This window comes from Neopelma chrysocephalum, unplaced genomic scaffold (assembly GCF_003984885.1).
Source record: "Neopelma chrysocephalum unplaced genomic scaffold, ASM398488v2 Primary Assembly neopelma1_62, whole genome shotgun sequence".
Classification (NCBI taxonomy): domain Eukaryota; kingdom Metazoa; phylum Chordata; class Aves; order Passeriformes; family Pipridae; genus Neopelma; species Neopelma chrysocephalum.
This window is the reverse complement of record NW_020897719.1, coordinates 2434077-2448615: the sequence shown is the minus strand read 5'-3', so window position 1 is coordinate 2448615 and position 14539 is coordinate 2434077.

The following is a 14539-nucleotide window of genomic DNA, read 5'->3' as shown; positions in this document are numbered from 1 at the left end:
CTTTCATTTGCTAGTCAAAGTACACCTCTATCCTGGAACATTCATTTTATTTATTTCCAAGAGGTTGACAAAAGTCAACATTGGCATTGCAATTTGAGTGCCTGTTGCATCATCCCACAAACATAATGCATTTATGGTATTGCAATCAAATGGAGAAAAGGTAACATACCCCAGAAGCTCTCGAACATGGATCTACTTGAAAATTAGATTCTTGGAGCCAGGAAGAATAAAAGAGAGAAAATCTGTTGAAGTCAAAAGAAGAGTCAGCCTTCTGGGAATCTCCCAATCATATGGAGGAAAACAGGCTCATTAACATTGAGTGGTGAGCTAGAAGGAGCTTGCTCATAGTGCCCTCACACAGCAGTGTACAAATGCTTCCCTTGGTTGACCTTAAAAGGGTTGCTGGGACATAAAGCATTTCATTATCTTTAAGCTCTAGTTACTTGCACTGAAACTCAGGGAAAGATGATGTCATCTGTCACAAAGATTTATATTCTAAATTAGAGTTAACTACAATATATGTATGATTTAACAGATTATCTTTGCTATATTATAATGTCAATGCTGTACATTCCATGCTTCATTTGTCTCTAGCTGGAAGATTTAAGGGGTAATAAGCGGTAACTGGAGAGGACTATAAATCATTCCCTTTTTTAATTGGCATTTTTTTTTTCAATACTGAGGTAAAATAGAGTTGAAAAATGTACTGTGGCTGCCCTGGCCTGACTTCATTCCCATGTTAAAGAACAAATACTCCTCTTCTTTTACTATGGTCTGTATCAAGTGAAAAATATAGCTGTACATCATGAATTGAATACATTTGGATAATCATAGAAATGTTTCATGGAAGATTTTCACTGACTTTTTCATGTCATTTCTAAAGAAAATACATCATTAACTGTTATTTATGGTTATTGAACAAATACACCAATAACCCAAGTAGTAACTCTATTCTGGTAAATATGATTTTGTTTGGAAGATGTTCAGAAACTGTATAATGTCTGACACAAAATAGGCTGCTCTACTAAGGAATTTAAAATTATATGCCACCTCTATGTGACACACAGATCACATCAGTCTTGCTCTTCGCTCGGCTGGTTTTCATGGCTTTCATTTGAGCCACCAAATGAAAAATAGATATCTTAAGCCAGCAGTTTTCTATCTAGAAAATAGACTAATTCTGCAGAGGTTGAGAAAGAGAAGGGTTACTGAAAATGTTTTATCTTGTGAAGCATTATACAGTGTCTATTAAAGAACGCAAAATCTGCAGCATGTCTGCACACCAGAAAACCTTTCACTGAAAAATAAATTTGAACTGGTTTTGGTGGAAACATTGACATTCAGGCAAAGAGGTTTCTCTTGGAATATAAATAATGGCCAGTCTTTGTGAACGAAGATTTGGGGAAAGGTCTTTTTACCTTTCCAGCCTGCGCAATGGATTTTTTAGGTGAGACACAGCCTGCGCTGAACTGAGCCCACCCTTTAATCCTAAGGTTCATCTGCCGGGGCCAAGCAAGCTTGGACAATGGCAGTGAGGTCCTCAGGACGTAGGTTTGTTTAGAGTGACCTTCTCATAGATGGATGGCCTTACAGGGCTAACGGGCTCCATCTGCCCAGGGGACTGGCTGGGATTCGAACCTGGGTCGCAGAGGTGAGAGTCCTGCATGCTAACCACTAGGCCACCAGGGGTCCCCTTGGAATATAAATAGCAGGTAAAGATCATCCCTTTGAGGCGTGGAGGGACATAAGAAAGAGACTGGGTTGTTCCTGTGTTCATTTATATTTTTTCAAAATTAATCCATAAATTGTATCAACCTTGCAGGGGCCATCATGTCAATAAAACTATCTACTGGAGCATACACAAATCGCTGCCATAAGACACTGGTGAATTGCCAAAATTTCAGGAAGAATGGAGCCAGGGAAGTGTCCAAAATTTTGGGGACACTGACCAGCTTTTATAGAAAGAACTTTACTCCAGTGGAAATATTTTTCATTTTTGTTTGTGATGATTTTTTTCATACTCACCCCAGAAGCTTCCATCAGTGTGCAGGAGAGAGGAAAATATCCAAGACAAGCCATTGGTCTTCTCACATGCACAGACTAATTTGGGCTACAGGCATGGAATGAAAAAAGAAAATCTATTTCACGTGGGGGAAGATTTCTCAAAGTAGTTATTCTACTAGAAAAGCACCAGGGTATGCATATTATAACCATCCAGAAATCTGTTTTCTACAAAAAGGTCATGTCATCCAGAATAGACACGTTAAATTGCAATGCCTTTCAGATATTTAAATTCTCTATTATCCACTTATTTTCAAGGTCCCCTGTGACATTTAGAAAGACAATTTGTTCAGTAACTCCAAAACACGAACAGTCAGAGAAAAAAAAAAAGTTCAATACTTAAGGAGGTGTAATAGCACATATTTCACAGTGAACAAAGTGAAAACACTAAGCTTAGTCTGATAACAAAATGCTTAGTGGATCCAGTTAGCCAGTAGAAATAAACAGCCTTCCTTAAAATTAAAAGTTCCCATTTCTACCATGGAAAAATATGACTGACTGGATACTTCCTAAGCTTTCATAGTAAGGAACATAGTACTTAACCCTCCAGTAAATTCAAATCAATTATCATATGGCAAGAGCATTTTTAAGTGCTATTTCATACTTAAAATCGCTCGTGTTAAAATCTCTAACCTGTAGCACATAGATAAGGTGTACAGTAGATTAATAAAAGCCCTCACAAGGCAGTAATAGATGATAACTATCTAGGTGGAAGTGTTCATAAATTAAAATTCCCTCCAAATTGATTCTCATACCTGTAACTAGGATAGAATAATGGCATGTGTCATATTAGCTCTACTGGTCATTTGCCAAGGCTTGGCACTGTTATCTGATCTCTGTATTAATTTCCATGGGATGAGGTTTCTAATTATGATCTGTAATGATAAGAAAATCGCCATTGACTGTGTTTCTAGTGAAGTACTTTGATTTTTATATTCAGGAAGGTATAATGCCAGTCTCCATTTATAAAAAAATAATACATACAGAAGTCTAAGAAAAGATGATGCTTTCTGCAGTCTTGCTTGTATTGCTTCAGCAAAGAGCAACTGCAGCATTCAGATGGCAAATAAATCATCCTTTGGTGTAATGGATGTGTGAGTGATAGACTCAGCTTTTCAACTTAATTAACAGCTAGGAAGTGGGGAAAAAAATGTAATTAATACACTAAGTTCTCTGGAAAGAAGGATTCCTAATTATTTTTTGTTTAGTGAAATATTGAGCTATTCTACTTCCAGTACTCACTGGCATGTCTATTTGCTTTGTACAGATGAAGTCTGTACAAACAGTACAGCAACAGTAACTGTTAACACAAAGGCCCCACATGGATGGATTTACTCCAGTAAAAAAAATTCCTCTGGTTTTGGTAGAAATGAAGCGACAACCCAAGATGGTTATCCTAAAACAGATACATTTTCTTTGTCCCTCTACTTTTTCTCTCAAGACCCTGTTTTTCAGTTCAAAAATACCTATGAAATAGAGATTACACTAGAATATACTAACAGCTGCTCCCATGAAATTGCAGCTGAGGCCTGGAAGCAGGGAAAGCCCATGTAATGATAGCGAGCAGGCACCTGCTGCCTTGAGATCTGATAGATACATCCCTATGAAACCCTACTCTGGTTAGGGTTTTTTTTGAAAAAAAAAAATCAAAAAACCAACCCATGAATAACCAAAATGGATGTTTTTCTATTCTCACAAAGGTTGCGTCTTTTCTCTGCTGTAATGAAGGCTCTGTCCCTCCATTCAGGATGTGCTGAAATAAATTTGTGTCTCTCAAAAAGCTTGGGAGACTCTTCTGCTGTCAATGAAGGCTGGGTGGCAGCTGGAAAGCAGTGCTGCAGCCTGGGTTTAGGTGTTTAAAATAAGATTAGGTGCATATAAGCATATGTAAATGAAGCTGGGAAATAAGTCTGATATTATTAAAAAGACTCAGCCTGAATCTTACTAATGAGGTCATGTTACCTTAATTTCCAGACTGCTACTTCAGGGGTCCTTTTTGCACCAGTTCTATCATATTTCTCTGACAGAACCTATTCCTCATTCTCCCCAGTCCTGTGCCGGAAATTGGAGCAGTGCCCAAAGTACAAAACTGCAGGAGGGAATGGCATTACAATATAATATGATCTGGAGGGTAAGTTTGCCTGGATGTTTGTAACAGGATGACAAATTAACACAGTGGTTTTACTTACTTCCTCAGAATTGCCATTAAGCATACTTCTGAGGGCAAAGACCATTTGTTTTGATAGAAAATCAGACAAGCTAACACTACAAGTCTTCAGTATTATTGGTGGAATACCTTGCAGCATCTAATGTCCTTATTTTTGTCTCCAGTGAACTGTGCTGATATTTTATTTCTAAAATTTGCAGCACTGACTTCAGCTCATCAACATTTTACCATGCACATATTTTTTAATGTGAATACCAGACACTTAGGAAGGTCAGTGTAAGCACATTGGTTATGGTTTTAGTCTACAATGATGTCACTCAACTTTCTTTCAAATTAGTTTGTGTAATGGAGCAAGGTTTTAGCACATAGGTCAGAACTCAAGTCTGGATAACCAGCTTTTGCTGGTTAGTCAAGAATTAATGGAGACAGAAGCAAAGAGACACCTGTCTTTTTGACAAAATTATTTATTTGGTACTTCCTGTACTGGCTACACTACTAGTATCTGTTCTGTTGTTGGAGAACAGTTTGGGTCCTCGGGCACTTTGGACTGCTCAGACACTAAGTGTGGCCACAAATTCACCTTCAAAACTGTACTGTGTAAACACAGTGAAAATATTTTTTATTCAAAGTAGTCAGAGACAGAAAGTCTCTCAAAAAATAATCCTATCTGCTGTGCCTGAAACTATACCTTAAAACTATAAAAAATACTTAGCAAGTGCAAAATATAATGGCATATTTGTTTATTTCCAGAACCAATTAAAGATTTCAATTTCAACCAATAAATTTTTACAGCTAGCTGCTAACTTTTGGGATGTCACTGCTGTTGTGTGATGCTAAGTAAAGTCTCTACAGTGCCAGAAACTGAGTTGATAGTCATCTCTTTAACACAGGAAATATTTGTTCTAAGTATTTCCCTCAGCTTGTTTCATATCTTACTCTCACTTCGGCTACACACACATGTTCATTGATGTGAAGGTAAATCCCGAGACTTTTTTTTTCAATGAGATATTTTTTCAGAGGGATATGAATATAGCAACATTTTCCAAATGGACCAACAGAGATTTAGGAATTAAACCCATTGTCTTTAAATACACTGTTGAAAATAGGAGTGAAGTTTCTAGCTCATTTGAGTGATTTAAGAAATATTACTGTAAGTTCTGTGTTTATGTATACCATTTATCACCTTTGAAAGACCCAAACAGACTCCTCAAGGCACTGGCACTAGCTTTCATTTGCATGGGATGGTTTTCCGAGCTTCCTCTTTCCTGTGAATAAAGAAAAATACCTGTAGAGAATGATTCAGAGCAGCGGCCTAACTCTAAGTGCTCTGATTCATCTGCATCTCTCTTGGGTGACTCCAGATGGAGTTCACCAACCAGCCTCCCCAGCCTAAAGTTAGCCTGTATGGGTCTTACCCATATTTTTGTTGTGAGTTCAGTTCTTCTGTCTTCATAAAATATGTAATATTGATAATTTCATCACTTCCCCCCCTTCCAGGTTTTTGATAGTATTTCTGGGAAATTCAGTAATGTGGTGCCCTTCTTCTGTTGCAGAAAACACAGCAGTCACCTCTCAGACTTGGGGATGCAAATGAAAACTGATTATTGTGTGGAGGCAAGGAAACTGTCATACCCAGCTCTACAAGAAACTAAAATATTACACGGACTTGATAAGAAAAAATACCCTGTTTTCCAATAGATTATACTTTTGAAGCAAGATGATAAAATAATATTAGAGAAAAAAGGGGAAAACAACCTTACAAATTACCAAAATAGGATTTAGCTCTTTAGATTCCTTAATTAGAATGCCTTGCCTCTTTTGTTTTCAGTTCTCGTTCCTTGTTTCATGATATATCATCACTACTGGTAGTAAGGAAATTAATTGCTCCTGAAGCCTTTCCAGCAGAATTTAGAGATAATGCATTCAAATTTAATGAAGTTGTCAGTCAGTTGCTTCTTCTTCTTTCACTTACAGATTTAAACAAATATTTGCTCTCCCCACTGTTATGTCTTCGTTTTTTGGTATGCAGTCTTCCCTGAGATACTGAACTGTTCAAAATACTGAACTAAAATAAAATTTTAGTCTAAAATACTTGGCTTTCTAATTGCTATTTTTATTGTGTTTTGTCTAGCATTTTTTTTTGTTCTTAGTGAACCACTCTGAACTATTTTGAAGTGTACACTGTGAAGAACAAGCTTCATTTAGAAAATAAAAATGTAAAAGTTATGTGAAAAATTATTAAAATTATCTAAATTATCTAAAAGGATCTCTCCAATTTCATGTTCTCCTGATAAATGGAAGTTCTAGGAAATTATGGTACAAAGTAAAATAAAGGTCAGAACAACAAGTGAAACTGTCACATTCCATCACCTGCAGTACTAAAATATTAACCATGCCTGCTGGGGTACTTTTGGTGTGTTAATAAATCATTATGTTTGACTCTGGGGAAATATTGCTGTAGAACCATATCCTCAGAGAATAAAGCTATTCTCTCTCAGATCAATGTATTATCACTTTACTCAGTTTGTCTTACACATATTTTGTACAGAACTCTTTGCTATTGTCAATTATTGGATGGAAATTAATTACTCTGACAGTTCAGTGACAGAAGCCTCTGATACTGCTATACTGAATTCAATTGACTTTCCGTATATTAACTTTTTTCTGCACGGTTCCTCTTAGCACCACATGTCCTAAAGATCAAATTGCCATGTAAAATTTCCAGTTTGCTAATTTGATTTTTTTCTTTTGCTGCCAAGACAGTTGATCTCTTCATTGTTCAATCATTTCCTTCCTGAGATAAAATTGATGATAATTAGATGTAAGAACTATGGAGAAAAGACCAGCTTTAGAGGAAAATCAATTGCAATTGTATGGGTGGATGATAAATTTAGTTACATTATCACTATAATATGTATCTATTCGAAAGCTCTTTCTAGATGCAGAAACAGTCTGAAAAAAGGACATTCTAGAGAAAACCCAAATAGCAGCATTTTATGAGGCATCTGATAGAAGAACAACTGATAGAGAGAAACTCTATTCAGAAACCCTCCTTCATTTCAAAGGTAAGTAGAAATATTTTTGCTTAGTATCCATAAGACCATTTCCATATAGTCATTTCTATATGACCATGAAAATTTTGAAAACTGTCCCTGGTTCCACTGAGTTGCTGAGGTTACACCCCATTTCAGAGAGCACTTCTGTCAGCAGATTCCCAGAGCTGTCACTGCATGCTGCGTGTGAGAATCAATATGGTTTACCCCTTTTCCCAGTACCCTGTAGCGGTGCATAGATCAAACCTGTTTTCCATGCAGGTCTGTGCTATCTGTCCCTCCTCACGACCTCATAGATCAGATGTGAATATTCATCATGTCCCTGTCTGCCAGACCCTGTTACTGAGAGCCCCATACGGGAGTGATTGAACAGGGCTGTACTATAACCAGGACACCTGCTCACCAGAAGTCAAGTGCTGCAGAACTACTCCCTGCCCCATGCTGTGATACACCTGGGGCTCAAGCCCTTCCCATGATTGCTAGGTTTAGTTGCCATCCAACTGCTGATGAGATATCCTTCCTGTGGCCTTGTGACAAGTGTGTTTGTGCATCAGGATCTTATTCAGCTGAGAGGCCTGAATTCACAGTGTTTATTTGCTTGAAAACTCTTTTACTTGTAAGAACTGACTAGAAAGAGCGAGGTCTAAACTGAGGCTGAGAAGAAAATCAACACTTTTTCATATTTTACATCATGAAGCTGGTGAAAGAGTTACTACAGTTCATTATAATGTGATATTTTGAAGAGCTAGAAATAGTTTTAATCACATTTCTGAAGAATAGACCCATTTTAGTACATTTAAAAATAAGCCAAATTAACTTCAGATTAAGATTCTATATTCTAAGAACATTAAGGACACACTGGGGAAAGACCCTTTTTTCTTAGTGCCTTAAGTATCTGTGCCTAGTTGATCTCAGAAGGATATGGGCCTAGATGGTTCCTTTATCTAACAGAGTATAGCAGTTCTTGTGCACCCAGGTGGCTGATGGAGTGGGATTCACTGTACTTAGTGAAAATTCTCTCTATTCTTTCCCACATTCCCTGGCGGAACTTTTAGAAACGACACTGAGCCCCAAAATCTCAGAATAGATGAACATTAGCCCTAAGGAAGGTGCAGAAGAGAGCCAGCTATTTTCATACACACAATGAAATACCTCCTTCTTCTAGGAACTTGGAATGGGAATGACTCAAGGAGTAACTGAAATGTCACATTCTGCCTATCTGCAGGTAATGTTTGTTTCAACCAGTGGTCTTTGTTTCACAGCTTTTTCCCATTAATTTTAATTACAGATCCTCAAAGAAAGAAAAGCTGCTTAATTGCCTCCAGAGTTACACTAGTGAAAAGCATACCAAACTAGCAGTACAGTATATTAAGAATAGAATTCCAGAATTTTGGCACCTTCCATTTTTAGTGATAACCAATTCAAAAGTCAAAGTAAAATTTACCTCCTTGCTGCATGAATCCTTTTTTTCCCCTCTAGTAAATAACAAGGTTTTTCTTTTTCCTTCTCTTCATGAAGAAAATTTCTAATATGGATCTAATCTAGAGACATCTCATTTGGCTCAATTTATCAGCAGTGCCCTCATCATTGTCAGCACAACACTGCACATCAGGGCTGATAAATTGCATTCCCTCTTCTGATTGGCATACTGTATCCTGAAAATGGAACCAAATATGTCATAAATAAATAGTGACTATCTTTTTACAGTAAAATTTTATTATAACATATAAACATACAACTAAAGACGTGTGATTTAGGCTGATTCCGAGTATTTTTGTTGTGCTTTCTGTGTATGAAAGGTATCTGAATATAATATTTTGATATGAAGTACTGCCATCTCCTCCTCTTAGGCAGAAAATATTGTATTAAATTGGTGCCAGATCCTTTACACAGCAACAGTATCATGATTCTCTGTAATTTCAGATTTGACTGTAATTTTTTAATTAACTTTGTTTTGAAAAAGATCCCAAAGCCTGATAAAAACTTCTGAAAACAAATTAAGACACAAACTAAGTATAAAGATTTCAAATCTCATGTGCAAAAATCTTTCTATAGGTGAGAACATGGGAGGAATTAAAATTTACTTGTTTGGTTTTAAAACAAGATTGCAAAAGGAAAAAATATAGGAAAGGATATGTGAATTTAGGGCGCTTTGAGTAGCAATTTGGAATCTCAGCATAATTGTGTTTGGCATTTTACCAATGAGTATTGGGGGTTTTATGTTTTAGGAAGAAAAAGACTGCAGCTAGTGACAGGTTCTTACCTGAAAAGATAAGCCAAAGCTACGTATCTTCTAGGAGGTTCTCAAGCTCTACCTTGAAATTACTTTGTCACCATAGAAGCCTTCTAATGGTTGAACACTGTGCCTAAGTGTCCCACATTACAAGAGCATCATCTTGATCTCAAAACTTTGACTTACTCGGTGTTGGAGTTTCCTGGCTTAGAGTGAATTTGATTGTTCTCTGAAATGATCATATATGAGTAAACACTAGAAAAGGGAAAGAAGCAATTAAGCTAAAGATTTTATGTAACTGATTGGAATAAGCTGTCCAGAAAGGTACTGATATGGAGAGGTCTATAACATAACTTTCCAGAACAATTTCTAATAAGTGTTGTGGAGCCGAAGGGTTTTATGGTAAAGTGTATGATGTGGTTACCCACCAAAACAGTAATTTCCCTCCTCCTTGTCCAAAGTTACCAAGCACAGTCTACATGCTGCAAACTGGAGACTGCCAGCAGAAAAACAAAGTGAAGTTAATTCTGTGTATTATTTCTTGGACACCTCTTGGGGACTTTCAGACTACAAGCGTTACATACCTAGCAGAGAAATTTCTGGTGTAGTTTTTCCCAAGGAGTTCACAGTCACTGCTACCTTATTGGAAATGTCTTGATAACACACCATCAACATACAAGCATTGTATATATGGATGCATGTCCGGTTCAGCACATGTGTAACACACACATGCAAGCACACGTACACCCAACAGGTCATACAAGGAGACATCACAACCATAGCTCCAGCATGTACACATGGATGCAGCTTCAGGTGGAAATCACACAGCCATCAGATGACACAGCCTGATACACACATTAAGGGAGTACATGTATTTCAGGTCATGTGTGTGAGATCCTGGATCAGAATCTCACTGAATTATTGATATGGATCAGGACCAACTCTGTGTGCGTGTGTGCATGTGGGGAAGGGCTGGGCCTGGACCTACAGGTCCATGGTAAAACCTGCACATCAGGCCTGTGCTGAGGGCAAGGGCAGAGCCGGAGGGTAAGGCCTGCAGCCCATGCAGAGCACATGGCAGAGCTGAAGGCCCTGCAGCTGGGCTGTCAGTCAAGGCAGACCTGCCTAGTAGCCTGCCCACATCACACCTCTGGAGCCTGTGCCTGGCTACAGCACAGCTCACTCTGGCCTGGAAGGCACTGCCTGGATATTCTGCCTGGGAGGGAAAAATGAACTCTGTAAATACACGAGACTCCATGTGGTCTCTCTCCCTCTTCTTGTCGGTAACTATTCCCCTCTCCTTCCTCTCTCTCCTTCTCTCTTTCTCCTGTCTTCATCCCTTTTAATGTTTTCTTCTATTACTCTTTTCCTTCTCTTGTGGGTAACTTAAAACCAATGAATTGTGTTTTACTAAAGCTGGTATATGGATTGTTTTTAGTGGGCGTTTCCTGTGGAATGGGTCTTTGTGCTGAATGTTTGAGTGAAATGCTTTTTTCTTGGTTGTATTTTACTCCTGTAAAAATTTCTTGCCAAAATATCTTATTTTTCTCACTAAATTAAAAAGAATTTCTCTTAGAGAAGAGTGTATGACTCTTTCTCTGGACGGTAATTAGAGGTTATAACAAACCAAAAGACTTTTAAAAAGTCTTAAATAAAAATGTAACTGATCTGGGCAGTTTATAGCTTAATCCAGAATGCAACAATGTGCCAGTTCTCAGTTCATTGTGCTAATGTAGCTGGTTCATGGTCAATGAAGAGAAAGGAGAAGTAGACAGACAAAACTTTTTGAGTGTTTCTCTCATGCTCCATATAGCTATGCTGCAACATATTTTGCTTTAGTATTTTTGTCTTACTGAACTCCAGGAAATAAACACTCAAAAGGAAAGTTCATCCTTCCTTCTTCCCTTGCAATCAATGTAAGAAAACATTTCAACTACAATTTTGAGAGTCTTATCGAGCCTTTGAACAAAATCAAGCCTAGACTTGATGGTACTTTGAAATTTAAAACACAGAAGGCCATTTGAAATTGTGCTGATCACAAAAGCATTAAAAGACCACAAAACCTCTTAAAAATTTATTTACAGTTCACATTTAATTCAAGTTATTAGGGGAAGTTATAGAATAGTATACCCCGCTGTTATAAAATACATATTTATGAGGTTTGGATGAATAATTCACAGAACCAATGTACTGCTTTGCTCCTGAAAGGATATTTGCAATCAGATTTATATGTTACTTGAAATTACTAAACCAATGCATTTGTGATTAAAACTTTTATTCTGTGGCTTGCCCATGACTGGTTCTCAGAATATTTGTTATTCTAGTTGTAGTGATAGGTCAAATAAATCATGTGCTGCTATTTCCTTGCTCTGATTTGACTGGTAAAAGAACTTTTCTAAAATAAATTGCCATGTAGGAGGACAGAATATTCAGTTTCTGTGAATGCTTGTGCATGTGATTTTGAAATCTGCTCTTGTCAAACATTTCTGCCAGTGTTATTTGATCATACAAATATTTGAACAAAAGAAATATAAGCCAATAGCAATCATGCCAAAGCAACATGTGAACAAATATTTATAAAAAGATTTTTTCCCTATATTGTCTCAACTTGAAATAATCAGAAACTACAGTATTTTTCAATCCTTTTCTATGTAACAAGACTACAAGCCAGCTTCTATTTTGCTCTGACAGAACTGTTTGCTCAGTGTTTTTTAAAGAAATAAAGTATTTGAATCTGTATGTGCCTTACTTCAGAAAAATGAATAAATTTTTCTTTATTATATATAGAATCGATCCCAGAGTATGACTTACCAGTAATTTCACAAGGAGGAAAAGGGCCATTAATAGCATCCATTCCAAACAAATAATTAAGCCAAGACTGCAAATGATTTTTTTTCCTCTCACTGCTGAAACTGAGTGAAAAACTTCTGTTGATGATAAATGGCAAGCTTAACAACATTGCTTCATTTATTGCCCAAAGGATGATGTAACATGGCGCAGTAAACTGAAGAATTATTTTCTGCATTTAAGCATTGCTGTTGTGTAGGTCTTACTTTGTCTTTGCTGTTTGTGCCTTTTTCTTGGCTGTGAATTCTGGCATCTGGTTACAGAACCTCAGAAGCTGGGATGTTCAGCTTTCCAAACAGCGGGACATCATTGTAAGATGGAGAATGGGTGGCCAGCAGATGAAACACTCAGCTGGGGCTCATACGCTCTGGTTTCCAGTCCCACCTCAATTCTCTGTGTTAACTTGGGCATAACACTTATAGTTTTCTTTACTTTTCTTTCTAACTGTAAAACAATTAAAACAATGCTTTCCTATTTTTCACAATGACAATCTAATGTTAGTGTGGTTGTTATCTAAGTGATATAGAAGGCACTGTAGAATGGATCCAGATGATAATCACAAACAAAACTTTCTGCACAAATGTCATTGTGTGACTCAGAGCTAAGCTAGTGTTATATTGCCTGAGTGTCATACCAGCCATCTTTGAATGTCAAACTGTCAAGATTGCACAAAAAAAGAATTTCAGAGTGCTTTAGAGTAAAATATATTTTTCTAGAAACTTAAAAATATTTTAATGGAATCCTTTTTTACTACCTGAAATTCTAATAGAAGCCACTTAAATATGAACACTTGTGCTCTAGTTGTGTAACAAAGGCAGGGCAGATAGTGTAAAGAACTATTTTGCTCTTTTGTGACTATTTGTTACAAATTGTTCTTCTGTCTTTGAATTACATACACCCATTAAGAATTTTTAGGAGGAAGATCAGCTTCCCTTAGGTGATCCAGCCTTGGAGTACTGCAGAGAACTCTCTCTACAGGTGGGAGAACACATTGAAAACCTTTGCAAAGGACGAGAAAGTGGTTGTCCTACTCAAGGCTCTGCAAATTGCTGCAGTAAAGACGAGAAAGAGGCTCCTTTTGACACCCTCTGGGAAAAATGTCCTTCTCTGCTATGGTCACCTAGCTAAGAAAATTAAAAAGAACATGATGAGCTGGTCCTGTCATGTGAAATAGCATAAAGTACGAGGCTATTTTCATGAAAACTGTCTTCAGTACTATACCTGAAATAAATGTATTTGACAGAATGAGAACATTGAAAATGTGGTGTTTTGGTTTGTTTGTTTTTTTTTTTTAAGACAAAGATGGTAAGAGCTTCATACATTATATTGGACTTTGAGGGGGGCAGTTACATTTGTGATAGCAAGTTGCCTTTTTCATAACAGGTTGATGAGATAGTCTACTACTGAGAAGTGATACTATTTTCAGAATCAAGCATATGCATGTCTTTACCTTTATGACTTTGATCCCTTTACAGAAATACATAGATATGTGTGTGTATATATATATATATATATATATGATGTGCATGTATATGTCTATGTCTGTGAAGGTAACATGCATATTTGCTGATTAAAATAGAAATGTAGAAGCCCTCATGTGTGCTGGTTTTCATCCATTTCTGCTTTGGAAAAGAACCAGTATATATCTGGGTTGTAAATATGGTATATTGGTCTATTTTTGCATGCGTGTATGCACTGGTATGTGGAATATATAAAAATAATCATCCTCAAATTCATTCATATGGATGTGTGGGAACATACCCCAGACGTTCACCTCTTAAACTCTTAGGCTGACTTACCCACCCGTGCCTGTGGGAGAAAGGATGATGGAATGTATATGAGCTTTTTCCTTGATTATATTTGTTGCAATGTCAAAGTACTGGCAGATGTCCAAGCAGAGATATGAGTGAATCTAGCAGGCCATAGTCTAAAATTAGTTCTCTCTACATGTATTTGTCCTAGGGGTTTTTGTATGTTTGTCTTTCAACAGTCCCAGCCATACTAAGCTTGTACATGTATCATGTAACCATTGCAGTTTTGCAGGTTGTTGAACATATTTTCTTTGGTGAGGTGGACAATAAGCAGTCCACAGTTTTTTTCACTTTCATAGATGGTCGTAGGCAAGTACTTCTATTTTTGAATAAGTTTAATGATATTTACTGTGTTAGCACGGAAAAT